Here is a 14305-nt window from a genome sequence, read left to right on the forward strand (position 1 = left end):
CTTTGCTATATTATGCTTCTAGAATGCTCAGTTAGGCCGAAAACAGAAATCGCAATTGAACAAAGTTACGGTAAGAGTAAAAAGGAAGAAGAATCGTAAGTCCTTCGCTATAAATCTCTCTTGGGTAGTGATTTTTAATTTTAATGTAAACTCTCCTCAGGTCTCTTGTAATTTTTTAAACAAATTCTATTGCAAAAGTCTACTCGAAATAGGAATTAGATTTTATGTTGGAAACAATGAATTTTATCGGATTCTCCCTAGAAACGCGCATGAAACGAAGCGGACCGGTTTTTCCGGAAGCGGGTTTTTCCTTCCGCCGATCGCGCGCGTTTTTTTCATTATTGCGCCCAATATATATTGGGGACTTGAATAAGTTCTCGTTGTTTCCCGACAGATGGTGTTATCTTAGCCTTTTTGCATCGGGCAATACTACAGCCAACTTCATCGCTTCACAATTAGGCTCGAAGTGACAGTATATGTTATTCCGCCGAAGCGTAAACAACATATTTTTTCATAGCGTTAAACATGTCGAATTTCGTGCCAAAAAAAGAGTATTTACGGAGAATTTTACTGCATTACATTTTTCAAAAAAAAAAATCTGCAGCTGAAGCACATAGAATTCTTGTGGAGACTTACGACGACCATGCTTTGTCGGAAACAACATGCAGAGATTGGTTTAGACGCTTTAAAAATAATGATTTTGATGTTGAAGATAAAGAACGCTCCGGCGCACCGAAAAAGTTTGAAGACGAAGAATTGGAAGCATTACTCGATGAAGACTCATGTCAGACGCAAAATGAACTTGCAGAATCATTAGGAGTTGATCACACAACAGTTGCCAAACGTTTAAAAGCATTGGGAATGATTCAAAAGCAAGGAAATTGGGTGCCGTACGAATTGAAGCCGAGAAACGTCGAACGGCGTTTTTTCGCCGTGTGAACAGCTGCTCCAACGGCAGAAAAGGAAAGGGTTTTTGCATCGTATCGTGACTGGCGATGGAAAGTGGATACACTACGATAATCCGAAGCGTAGAAAATCGTGGGGTAAGCTCGGTCATGCATCAACATCGACGGCAAAGCCGAATATCCATGATTCCAAGCTCATGCTCTGTATTTGGTGGGATCAGCTGGGTGTAGTATATTATGAGCTCCTCAAACCTAACGAAACCATCACGGGAGATCGCTATCGACTACAATTGATACGTTTGAGCCGAGCATTGAAGGAAAAACGCAATACGAGAAGAGACACGACAAAGTAATTTTGCAGCATGACAACGCTCGGCCACATCTTGCAAAACCGGTCAAAACCTACTTGGAAACGCTCAAATGGGAAATCCTACACCACCCGCCGTATTCAATGGACATTGCTCCTTCCGATTACCACTTGTTCCGATCGATGACTCATGGCCTGGCTGAGCAGCACTTCCATTCTTATGAAGATACCAAAAAATGGGTCGACTCGTGGATAATCTCAAAAGATGAGTCGTTCTTTCGACATGGTATTCGTATGCTGCCAGAAAGATGGGAGAAAGTAGTGGCTAGCGATGGACAATACTTTCAATGACATGTTCTTTACTAATTTTTTTAAATAAAGCATTCATTTTCACGAAAAAACAGCGAGAACTTATTCAAGTCCCCAATGAGAAAAGAGAGAAAATTAATAAAACTTTGTCGATAAAACAATGCAAATCTCTCAGAGAGAGATGTGGTCGTAATTTTAAGTAGAAATTCCACTTGCATAATCTTGAGCACTTCTCAAGTATGGTATCATAAATAGAAGTCCTGTTTTTCACAATGGAGAACAACCGTTCAAAGCGTCCGTAGAAGCACAAAGTAAGGTAAATGTCCCAGTAACCGAACATTTAAACGTGGGTCGTTACAAAAAGTACAATATATAATATTAAGAATAGTTTTGATATAAATACTTGCATTTATTCGAAAACTTAAGATTCCTTAAATAGAGAAAAATTATTTAAACCAATATATATATCTATTATTAATGAAATATTTATACAAGTAACGAAGCGCATTGATGTACCGTGATCGGACAGTTGAAATGGATTATGGCCTAATATTCGGATACATTTGTCTGACCGCAATTAGAAAACTAGTATGTGCTAACGGGAAACAATATAAATATAGATGCTATGTCTCAATGAATTTATTAACGATTGACCATTATTTTGCCAACCACCACAGGCGCAAACTTATTTAATTAATTTTTCTTTAACACACAAAAGTATCAAATCAGGCAAATCTTTTTTCCAACTAATCGTCAAATTCTCTTTCTTTTTACAATAATTATTACTTCCATTCATTATTGTTAAAATAAATAGTAAGTATTTTCTTCAAAGTGATCTGATACTGGAACGTTTACCTAACCCGCGAGGACACGCCGCTGACTCGATTTTCCGAGAAAAGCAAAAAACCGCGGATCTCCCCGCCGGCGCTAGCGCGCTTCCCTCGTTACGCCGCACCGCTCGCAGGTATGACGTGAACGCCCAGTCACGCCGAATGTCTCGATGCCTTTCTGCGATCGAGCCTTTAAAGTCGAACCAGTATCCGAAGGAGACAACGGCGAGCTCGTTGCGCAAAGCCGCGACTTTCACTGGCCGCGTACGCGCGCGCGCGCGCGCACGCGCGCGAGCGAGCGAGCGAGCGCGCATGCGTGTGCCCTTGCGTGGCATGCGCACGAGCGCGCACACACGCACAGTCTCTCTTTCTTTCTCCCCCTCTCTCTCTCTCTCTCTCTCTCAGACGCACCTATACACGATTGCAATGGTCGTGCATCGGCGGACGTGCACGAGCGGCGGGAGATAAACGTAACCGGTGGATTAAATGAACGAAAGGAAAAACGGGGATTATCGGCGTGCGTTCGTGCGTGTGCCTCCTCACGCACCGCGGATCCTCCTTGATCGGTCGTTCCGTATTACGCGACTTTTCAGCCGAGCTGTTTGCTTGCGAAACGTCACACGGACGATTAGCGTCGAGCGAAAACTTATTATTCCGATGTCGGATTCCACGGCAGGATTCACATTTCGCTCGTGACGCGTTGAATCTAAGGGCGGAGGAGGGAGGGGGAACGGTGAACGATTAATATCTGTTTTTCTCTCGCTCGCTGCGCGGAACCGAAAAATCCGCGCTTTTCTAATTAGGCGAGGCAATTTGTCGCGGCGTCGCGTCTCACGACGTCGTGCGCACGCGGGGACGACGTTGTCGCTCGCTATTATTAAACGCGATTAGCATAAATCTCGTTCGATTTTTGCGGGGGCGTGGAGAGAAGGTTCGGGAGGGAAACCGGCTCTCGCGGGCGAGCGGAGCGAAAACAAAAGTTCGCGACGCATAAGTCAGTCGAACGAGATATTATGTGGCCCCGGCAGGACCGGTAGAGAAATTATGAAATATCATCGTCGCGTCGAGGCCGAGGAGCGAGAGTGAGAGAGAGAGAGAGAGAGAGAGAAAAAAAAGAGGAGCCGTCGTCCCGACGGTAAAAAACAAGAGGGCGCGGGATCCGACCGGTCGAGAGGACACGCGGAAGGAAGGGAGGACAAAAATGCGCGAGTGAGTGAGTGAGTCGATTCTACTCTCTCTTTCTCTCTCTTTCACTCCAGGACCGTCACTTCCGCTCGCGGCCTGGGAAAGGAGGAAGGACGAGAAGTGAAAGAGAGAAAAAGACAGACAGAGAGAGAGAGAGAGAGAGAGAGAGAGAGAGAGAGAGAGAGAGAGAGAGAGAGAGAGAGACACGAAAAGCCGCTACCTGCTCGCGTGTTTTCGACACGGCGAGTCTGCCCCTGCGGCGGGCATATTTCGCATGAATATGCGCGATGAAGAGGGGACGATCGCGGAAGGATGCAAAATCCTTGATCACCCGCTGATTGTCGCAGGATCGTCCGACGTCGATCTCGCTTTTCGGAAGTTTAACCGCGAGATTACCCTGGCGAATGCCGAGCGGCTTTCTTTCGCCGATGCGATAACGGTGCGCGCAGGAGATAGCTCGGATGACGCGCGCCGGTGAGTCCTCGCGCCGGATAAAAACCGAGCTGCAGGACATCGCCATTATCGCGCGCGCGTGCCTTCTCTCCAACCAACGAGAGAGATCCGGCCGCGTATCGCGCGCGCGGATCTTGTCTCGCGGCTTGTCGCGCTCGCGCTCGCGCGTGCCGAAGAAACGGATATACGAACGGGATCAGTCGTGAGGAGGGAAGTGAGGGGGCGGAGGAAAAAACGCAAAATATCAGAGTGCAGGGACAGCTGCGGGGCCGCCGCCGCCGCCGCCGCGCATTGCGCGTGTACTCCGGCAATTGGACTTTTGCCGTTGCGAAAGCGCGCTCACACAACGGCGCGAAGTGAATGGCGAAGTGAAGCTACGCGCTCCAGGGACGCAGGACGCCAGGTGGAAAAGCGCGATTCGCGATCTGCGCCGCGATCGGCAGCTTTGCGCGCTCACGGGCGAACGGTAAAGCAGCTGCGGCTCATTGACGCAAGCTTCGTGCCGGAAGCGTGCGCGAACAACGTCATAGCGTTACGCAATTTTATAAATTAATCTGCACTGGGAGGGGGAGAGAGAAAGAGAGAGAGAGAGAGAGGGAGAGGGAGAGGGAGAGGGAGAAAAGATTTGATCGGCAATTTTCTGCCAAGACAGCGAATTCCAGATTCAAAGATTCCAATACGGGAATTCGTACCGGAAGTTTACCGGAAACGCCCGGACCGAAATGTGATGACTCGAACTAGAAATTCTGAGTCGTTCGCGTTCCACCGGAAACTTGTTTCATCCGATCAAACATTTTTCTTCCATGCATGCTCTGTGTTCATATATTTACATGGTAATGAATGAATATTTATCTCCTAACCTAACCTAACCTAACCTCTAACCTGCCCTGCCGCGATGTGATTTCTCCATCTTGTAATTCAGGACAAGGAAAGAACAGGTGAACAAAAACAATCGTGGCACGTAGACCCTTCAGGGAGAACAGTGTAATATTATCGTTAGAGTTGCTTAACGCGATAATCGCGAGCGGCTTCCCGCGAAAGCGGCGAGAGACCGCGGCGAGGTTCCGCCGAGCGTGTAATTATTTTCGGCCAGCCGACATAACAATCCAGACATGTCCGCCGGACAGAAAGCGGACGCGCGAAATTGGCCTGACATGTCTGATAGTCCCGCAACGAGCGCAGCGAGTCTTCAGCCTTTTACTTCAAGGCCAAAACTGTGACTAGGGTTCCTGAGTACTCGCCGCGGTCATCTTGATTGATGACTTCAGAAGCGAGAAATTCCTGCAGAGTACATCGAGAAAAAGAAAGATGGGTCAAAAGGGCGGGTCGCACGTCACGCGAATTTTATGTAAATTAAGGACTGTCGGAGTCCAAGAAAAGTGTTCAGGATGTTTCACAGATGTGCGTTTAATTGCTCGCAGGTGTGATCTTTCTTACATATTTCTTCGTTCGAATGTATTTCCTGCGTGCGTTTTCTCGCTTCTACCGCCATAAATCAAGATGGCCGCCGGGAGCCTTAATTTTCGGCTGAAAGCATTCCCCGCTGCTGCCTCAAGTCGTATAATCCCGAGCGAGCTCGTCAGATTCCAGCTGTTAAGGCAGCGTGAAAAATATTTCTTGCCCGAAATCACAGCGCCCGAGGCGAGCGGCTGCGAAGGCTCATTGCATTTATTGGCAGACCGGACGCGATCGGCGCGCGCCATCTTGGTCCCCCGAAAATCGGTCCGCCGCGAGAGAGCGTTGCGTCTGACACTCTCAAGTCCCATATTAATAAGGCCGACTAAGCGCTCAGAATGGGATCTCGTGAGCGACAGACGGCCTAATTGCGCGAGCACGAGCGCGGCCTCGCGAAGGCAACCGCGATGGCCGCGGAATCGCACGTGACGGCGCGAGCTGCTCTCGAAGGGGCGATACCTCGCGGCAAGATAAAAACATCTAGCCGAGCGGAGCGATTTTCCGTTGAGACACCGGCGACACGGAAATTTCGAAATTCTCGCGGAAGAAGAAGGGAAATGTCCGGTCGAGTGAAAGAATTTCCTGAGGCTGAAGTGTCGACGAAATTTCGCTATCGAAATTTCCGTTATCGAGCGCTTTCTGCGTGGTCGAACCTGAACGAGACTTGCTTTCCGAATCTATTTGATTTTCCAGTCGTCCGTATTTCGCCGGCAAATTAGCTCGTTTTTCCCCGTGCGTCCCGCCGTGAAAAGATTCGCGCACAACAGTGGCAGGTGCAGCGCGCATGCGCGTCGCAGCGATTTCTTTAATTCGCGGTAATGGCATGCTGTGGAAATTTTTTTACGGTGCTTGGGCGCGAAAATTCCATATTGCGTTGCGAATTGCGAGGCTCGCGCGTGCCCTCGCGCTTCGTAATAGCACGCACCGCAAACGCTCCGCCCGTGAACGTCCGCGCTGCTCGCCATGGGAATCCGCGATTATCGAGCCGACGAATCTCCTCGACGAGCGACATCGTATATCTGGAGGATCCCTCCGGAGCCGATTATCCGCTGTCGCGCTCAGCCCGGCAGCACGTGAAGGAACGTAAACAGTAAGGCTCGGGGGGATGACGAGCTCCGCAAGCATCGGGAACGATCGTCAAAACGCCGCAGTGTCCGATAAGAATCCCAGAGTGATCACACTTTTTTATGTTTCCCCGAAGCTTTCGGAAATTTTCCCCTCGGCGAAGCGAACACGCTCCGTCAGCTATGAGCTGCCGAACCGTCGCGTGACGGGCAAATATTTGCTCCAACTCACAGCTCGGGATGTCGATTTGGGAGTTTGTTTTGTCGTTTTCATCGCACTGAGCGGTGCGGCGATCCGCCTCTGCGCGTGTTTTTATTGCATAAAATATTTGCAATTCCGCGCAGTCGATACGACGTGGGACCTTGCGGGAGAGAAGTCAGTGCTTTGCCGGTGAAGTTTTCAAATATGGGCTTCTCTTAAGCCGTAAAAAAACATCGACCAATTACGATCGATAATTTCTGGGCCACAAAGAGAACAATCGACTTCGCGGCTGGTAAATCCGCTTAGCGCTTCAGTTTTCTCGGGTGTTCCCAGCCTTAACTCGCGTTTACCGTAACTTATGTACGAAACAGCCCCCCCCTCCTCTTCGTCAATAATCTCCGCGAGGCAAGAAACGAATTAGCGGATCCCTAATCCAGAGTTTCTTAATCCTGACCATCGACACAGCTGTGAACGTGTAAAGGCGGCATCAGACCGCGTATTAGAGACTAAGGATTACGGATTAGGGACTAGGATTCAATTGATTCATTAAACTAATTGACTCGCAAAGCAATATTCGGGCCAATAAGAGTCACGCGGGCTGATGGTTGGCCAATTTTCGGTCTCCTTGACCTTTTAATAATAATAATAATAATTTGGAGAACAGAAGGGTGTGTGTCACCCACGTCACCCACGACAAATAGTTGATCCATTGTGACATTGTCCCTACTTAGCAGTTTGTCAGATTGAGACTTTTGAAAAACCTGATCACCTGGCAGGGATCAATGTCCCCTAGTTCTGTCGGGAAGACCCTTCGACCTTTTAGAAAGACAAATTTTGTAAAGTCAAGACGTCTCTGGAAAGTCTGAGACACGTCTGAAAGAAACAGGACATCCTCTAAGAAACTCTTTCTTCTAAAAGTCATGTAAGCACAAAGAGGTTAAGTACCCAGAGGGGTTCTGGTTCCCTCGGGACATATTTTGGAAATCGCTTAAGTGTTGAGAAAATCCGTCTATTGTCCGGGGAGGCCCAAGTAAGAGCGCAAGATACGCGGATACCGCGGCTTTAATTAGTACACAATACGCGACGGCTGCTTCCTTACGGAATCTCCGGACACCATCTCGGCGAAAGCGCAAGGCCCAAGGCACGATCTCGCGACGGAGGCCTCGGCAAGAGGAATTTTCCGACGCGAGTTTCCCTCGACGAGGAGAGAAGCGCGCGCGAGCACCTATGCGAGCCTACGTAAAGCGGCGCTGAATAAAGCGAGACCGTGCCCGCAGCGATGACGTCATCCTCGCCGGATCCAAGATGGCGATGGCGTGTTCGCCAGGCGAAATCGACAGGGCGCAGCGGCCGCGGCAGGACCGGTTCTCGGAGAGGCGGTATCGCCGCCGCCGCCGCCGCCGCCGCCGCCAAGTCGGCCGTGCTATACACGCCGCGCGCAATTTCGTCGTTTTGCGGGCCGAAAAGCCGCCGAAGCTACGAAACCGCACGGAGGCTACCATACCTGCGCGACTGCTACAACAGCGGCACGCCGAGCGACGCTGGACGCGCCGATCGCCGAACCGCACTCGCGTGCGCACGCGCACGCGCACGCGCGATGAGCCCTTTCGGCTTGTGTCAAGTGGGGTGTAGACTTCGGGTGTCTCGCGTTTCCTCTCGTACGCGGGTTCGTTGGACCGAGGAGCGCCGATTTCGAGGGTAGATCGCTTACCGCACTCTAAAGCGTGTTGTTTCGACTGGAGTCCCCCCCTCCCCCACTCTTCTTCGCAGAGCTCGTGCAGTCGTTTAACCCGTTCGAACGCGTTGATTTGTAGCAACTTGTAACACGAGATATGGTAATAATTTAGGAGCGACTTGTGCGACTGAGGATAGACCCTTAGACGTGTTAAATGCGACGTGCTGCTCTTTTACACGCGTGAAAATGACACGCTTGGATTCGCGATGTAAAATAACTCGGGAAGGAACTCCGCTCGGCGTAGTTGAGCTTTCTGCCACTCGGTGTTGTTAGACGAACGTACTCGGTCGCGGTAACAGGGATATCATTTTTCTCGTCTTCGAATCTTCATCTGATATCGATTCAGTCGATAAGGTTAAACGGGGAGGGGGGTCTTCTTTCCCAGCGCGTAGACAATTGATTCTGAAAACATCCATCGACGTCCTTAACTCATTGACTGTCACGCTGAGTACCGTTAACCCTCGCTGTAATACCGCCGCGTCTCGGTAATTTGCGTATGAAACGTAATCAAGTGCGTGTAACAAGTTAAATATATGGCCGACAAAGAGTCGGTGAAGCGAGCTAACGAACACGCGCGTCGCGAATTGCAGTTACCTGCCGCGTCTTTGGTCATTCAGACTTGAGTCGGGCATTGAAGTAATCAGTGGAAGTCAGCGTGACAGTCAACGTGCTAAGGATGTGTCGGGCGAGGTATTGATGATGGAATATCGTGGATTGAAGTGGATTGGAACTTGGCCGATCAGGAAAGTAAAAACGAGCCAAGGTCGAAGCTAGTTGATCCGTTGAATCGTAATATCTAGTCGTGATTTTCCCAACTCCTAGCCTGATTTGAGCTTTAAAGACGCGTGACATCCCTTTTTTAGGACATTTTAGATACGCTCATACAGAGGAAAAAGTTAACCTCTTCAGGAATACTGACATATGTCTACGTTAAAATACTTCCATTTCTAATTTAAATATTGCCAACGCGAGAATATAAAAACCTACAAATAAACATTTACTATAAATATACTTGTAAAAGTAAAATTTTGGAAAAATCTCGTTATTGACAGATATCATGTCCACGCACTGTCAGATTATTTTTCCCGGACGTCAAAAAATTGCCCCAACAATATAAGCACACAAAAAAAGTCCCCAAACTTGCCACGAATCCGCGATCCTTAACGAATGAACGAAAGGATAAAATCTTCAGTCAAAGCGCGATTCGCCTAAAACCGAAACAAACTCGTCATCGTTTCCGCGGCTGCGGGGGTTCGTTTGTCGCGCTTTAATTGGCAAGACCATTCGAATTGCTCGACTGGCTCACGATCCACTAGCTCGACCCTGTCGAGCAGAATGAATCGCGGCGAAACGGAGCCGGGAATCCGTGCCGGGCGAAAAGGAAAAGGAACACGACGACCATTCGGGGGATACCCTGCGTACGATCCTGCGCAGGATCTCGCTCGGACTCGCCGCGCGCCGCTGCCGCAGCGATCGGCGAACGTACACATCTACGCGACTGTAAAGTAACGAAAAACAGTGAAGTAGCCACGCAACAAAAAGCCCCGCGCCGAAGGGCAAAGAACGCGGAGACAAGAAAGATTCTCGCGCGCGCGCACGCGCGTTGCGGAGCGACCGAAATAGATAGCGCTCGCGCGCGCGCGTGCGCGTGCGCGGGTCGGAAATGAAGGAGCGGAATTCCGACTAAGGCATGAACGACCTGTCAAACAAGCCGCGGAGGCGGCTAGCGTGAGAGCGTGTCGCTCGCGACGGACGACTTGTGGGCGCCGTGGCAGGAATGTTCTCTCGAGTGCGACTGACTCGAAAATCGACGTGCCGCGGGTGACGCGCGGGTGTTTTCCCGGATGCGCGTGGCCGTGCATCCTGTTCCGCGTAAACGGCCAGACACGCACTCTCTCGTCCTCTTGCGTGCCAGCGGATAATACCAACGGCGTAGCGAGCTGTTTCTCGCGAATCTCTTCCTCCCTTCCCGCGTGTATTCTCGGTAGATGTTTGTCCGACGGATGATTTCGGTGATTTTTGTGGATTCTTGTACGCCTCTTCTCGCACGCTCTCGGTATGTGTATTTTGTTGCTTTTTTTTGTTTTTAATTCGGACGAGTGCAAAAGTTTTGATGAGTTCCTCAGAGACGCGACTGACGCGGTTTTATGGCAGTGCTCGCACATTCGTAGATGCATAATATGGCAGAGTCGGTAGAAAACAATGGCGAGTGCTTGGTACAAATCAGTCAATTTTTACCAAAATTACTCCGTCGATTTTTCACGAAACCCATCAAAACTTTTGCACGCGCCCGATACTTGTTAAATCCCCCGAGAATGATTATGATTTCTAGGAATGCGCGCCATTATCATTTTCTTCTCTTTCTCCGTCGACGTATCTCCACGAGGATTCATGAATTGTTAAATTTTTAATTTCCCTTTACACCCTTTACCTTCGGATAAACCCTTTACACTCGGAATGCCAGCACAGCTGGCACGAATGTTTATTCTGGCAACTCGGAATGCCAGCTGCGCTGGCATAGAGAAGATTTAAGGACAGAGAGCAATAAAAGAATAAAATGCAGCGCGACGACATTAAAGGAAACAAAGATCCTTTTTTGTAGTTTTTCTTAAACTTAATAATTAGCTAAGTAAGATGTAATTAGTTTTGATAAGATGCTTATTCTCTTGTAGAAAAAGAAACTGTCGTAAATCGACGTTCCACGTATCTCGATATCCATCTTTTTCCCTTCTTCTCCGCCCATTCTCGACGGTACGACACGATGTGACGCGATGACACTTGGCGCGCGACGAAGACAAGACCGGCAAAAATAAACTTGACGCAACGAAGATGCGGTCGAGCACCTTCTTCGCGGACGACTTCCGAATACGTCGCGCGAAGGCGTCGCGGATCCTACGGCGATTTCTTCCGCGGTTCCGTCCGAACTTTCGTCGGCTCCGCCGCGATCGATGATCGCACTGATGGCGAAGAGCAGAGGCAAGAAGCGGAAGTCTGCGGGAAGATCGCGAGGATCCTCGAGAAGAAGTCTCCGCGATCGCGCCGATTGAGCGCGTCCCGCGTTCTCACCTGCGACATCCCGTCGCTAGCTCGTCGACTTTCCGATAAGAAAGCGCTGACTCGTTTCCTCGGTGGTCGGCGGGTTAAAGCTCGACGTTAAAGCGGCCGGAAAGTAATCGCTCGCGAATCCGATACTCCTCGCGCGACACCGCGAGGAGTCCTCGTCGTTTCAGGCGATCGGAACCCTGACCGGGGGAATTAATATCCCGCGCTGTGAACCGTTATAAAACAGTAACCCGCGAAAGGTCGACACACACACACGTAGCCGCGGGAATGGAGGAAATACGGCGGAGAGAGAGAGAGAGAGAGAGAGACGCGGAGGTCACCGAAACGCGAAACCGATTCCGCGAAGTCCAATTCCGCGGATCGCGACCCCGTTACGTGAGCACGCGCGAAAAACGCCGGGCTTTCCCCGTCCCTTCGAAGTAAGCGAGTGAAGCAAAAGTGAAGGAGCGAAATAAACATGGCCCGTGCGAAATTCACGGCTGACTTTAGCGAGGGGAGGGGGGGACCTCGAGGTCGCCCGCCGGCGACTTTGACCCGTATTAATAGTCAGTACTTGGAGATTCTCTCACACTTGAATCTGGAATCAGATGTGAGTCTCCCGGTTGACTCACGACTGCAGATACGATGTTACGTAAGTCGCACGTGTGATTCACCTGAAAAACTCGGGACTGACTCTAAATTTAAACACCTGGAATTAATTCAGGCCGATAGGAGACATTGTATTGTCCTCCCGCGAGCGCGACAATTATTCACTACCAACTGCTTGCACGACTATCATTAATCCCAGTGAATTCGTCTGAGAGAAAAGAAGTCCAAGTTCTTCGAATCTTGATGATATCGGCTCAGGTAATTTAGTCCTTGGAACAAAACACTGTATCCTAAATTAAAAGCCAACTACCTCGTCGAGCTTCAAGCATGAAACTTTTGCTCTCCCTTAACCCTTTGCACTCGGCATGCCAGCACAGCTGGCATGGAACGTTCATTCCGATAACTCGGGATGCCAGCTGTGCTGGCATGGGAGAAATTTAAAGGCGGAGAGCAATAAAACAATAAAATGCAGCGCGACGACATTAAAAGGAAATAAAGACTCCTCTTTTGTAGTTTTCCTAAGAACTTAGTAATTAGCTAAGTAAGATATAATTAGCTTTGATAAGAGATGCTTTTCTCACAGCTGAGAAGTAATCGTAAATTTCTCATGACAAATTAAAGTTGCGATTATCGAGCTGGTAGAAGGAAGCGCGGAAATATTCCTCGAGTGCAAAGGGTTGACAATCTGAGTGAGCGCAAAAGTGCTGACGGGTCTCTCAAGGATCCGACTAATCCGCCGATCCAGTTTGCATCCGACAGCACAGTCGGAAGCGCGTAGACGCGCCGACGCGCCGCCGGCTAACGGAAAACAATGGCGACTGCTCGGCAGAGTGGCTAAAAATCGTCCTCCGTGAAACCGCCCGTTAGGCCGCTTCTGACCGCGACGCGGGTTGCGACTCGCGCTGGAAGGCCGCGCGTAAATCCAGCCCTAAAAAAAAGACCCGAGAGATCCTCACTCGCGGCGACGCTCCACGTAAGGACTATTAATAGCCGCAACACACAGCGCAACTCGGATTCTGACATCCGCGGCTCTCGCGGCTCTCCTCTGCGAGAGCCGCGAGCCACCGCGGGGGTCTTTGTTCAAAGTCGCCCGGTCCGCAGGCTCCACCTGGTGCACCCCCCCCGAGCCGACATCGATAACCGAAATCCGCGCAGGACTTTCGCGGGCGGCTCGGCCGCTCGCTTTCGCACGCTCTCGCACGCACGCACGCACGCACGCACGCACGCACCGTCGGCAGGCGCGAAGGTCAACGGGTTTCCTGCGCGAGCGAGCGCGGGGGCAGGCGGGGAACGACGCGCGAGCCTGCGGCGGGCGCGGGGCGCGCGCGGGCGGGGCGCTTACTCACGCTCTCAAAATTGCTACCGGGGCCGCCCTGGCCTGCTCACACACACACACACACATACACACACACACACACACACACAACACACACAACACACATACACGCCGGCCGCTCAGTTCCGCGGCTCTGACAGTCGTCGACCTCGCTTCGTCGGCTCGGCCTTTCCACGCACCGTGTCGGAAACTCTCGCCCGATCTCGATTCCGGCCGCGGGCCCCGACGCCGCGCGCGCGCGCGCGCGCGCGCTCGCGCGAGTACGCGCGGAGGCTCCGGGCGGTCTCGGCTCGCGCGTCGATCGCGCGCGTCGAATCGCGCGACGAATCGATCGGATCGCGTCGAGGCCCTTCCTGCATCTTATCCTATCGGCGCGCCGCGAGAGAGTCCCTTGCCCCCTTCTTAGCGGTACCAGCGGCGCGTGCACTCGGAGGAAGCGCGAGCCCAGGAGAGTCCCGAAAGTCCCCGAAAGGACTCGCTCTCGTTTTTCTTACACGAGCCGGATGCTCGCGCGAACTTTGTCCAGCCGCGTCGCCCGTCTTCGGGCCGGGGGACGGTGATGATACGCGGCTTTTCTCTCTCTCTCTCTCTCTCTCTCTCTCACACACACACACGCGCATACACACTCTCTCTCTCTCTCTCTCGGTCCTACCTCGTCGTGTCGCCGTGTTGCGTGGTGCTATCGTTTCGCCGGGGCGCGCGTACGTGTAGGGCCTCGGGAGGGCCCGCTGCTCCCGAGGGGGGCTCCGCGAGCGAGCTCTGAGAGCGCGAGAGAGCGGCTACGCTCCTGCCGGGATCTCTCTCTCTCGCGCGCGCGCGCAGGTAAATATCGTCTAGCGCGATCGCGCGGCCACGACTGAGTCCGTTCTCCTG

General features: G+C 51.2%; 1 protein-coding gene across 1 annotated transcript in view; it reads right to left on the reverse strand.

The window, feature by feature from the left end:
* pot (zona pellucida domain protein papillote) overlaps positions 1 to 14305 on the reverse strand; it is a 57927-nt gene extending 43622 nt beyond the window's left edge. Inside the window, exon 1 of the mRNA XM_011143312.2 lies at positions 14085 to 14305. The gene's annotated coding sequence lies outside the window, so the exon portion shown is untranslated. The remainder of the gene's footprint in view (positions 1 to 14084) is intronic.

Source organism: Harpegnathos saltator, unplaced genomic scaffold (genome assembly GCF_003227715.2).
Source record: "Harpegnathos saltator strain DR-91 unplaced genomic scaffold, Hsal_v8.6 scaffold26, whole genome shotgun sequence".
Lineage (NCBI taxonomy): Eukaryota > Metazoa > Arthropoda > Insecta > Hymenoptera > Formicidae > Harpegnathos > Harpegnathos saltator.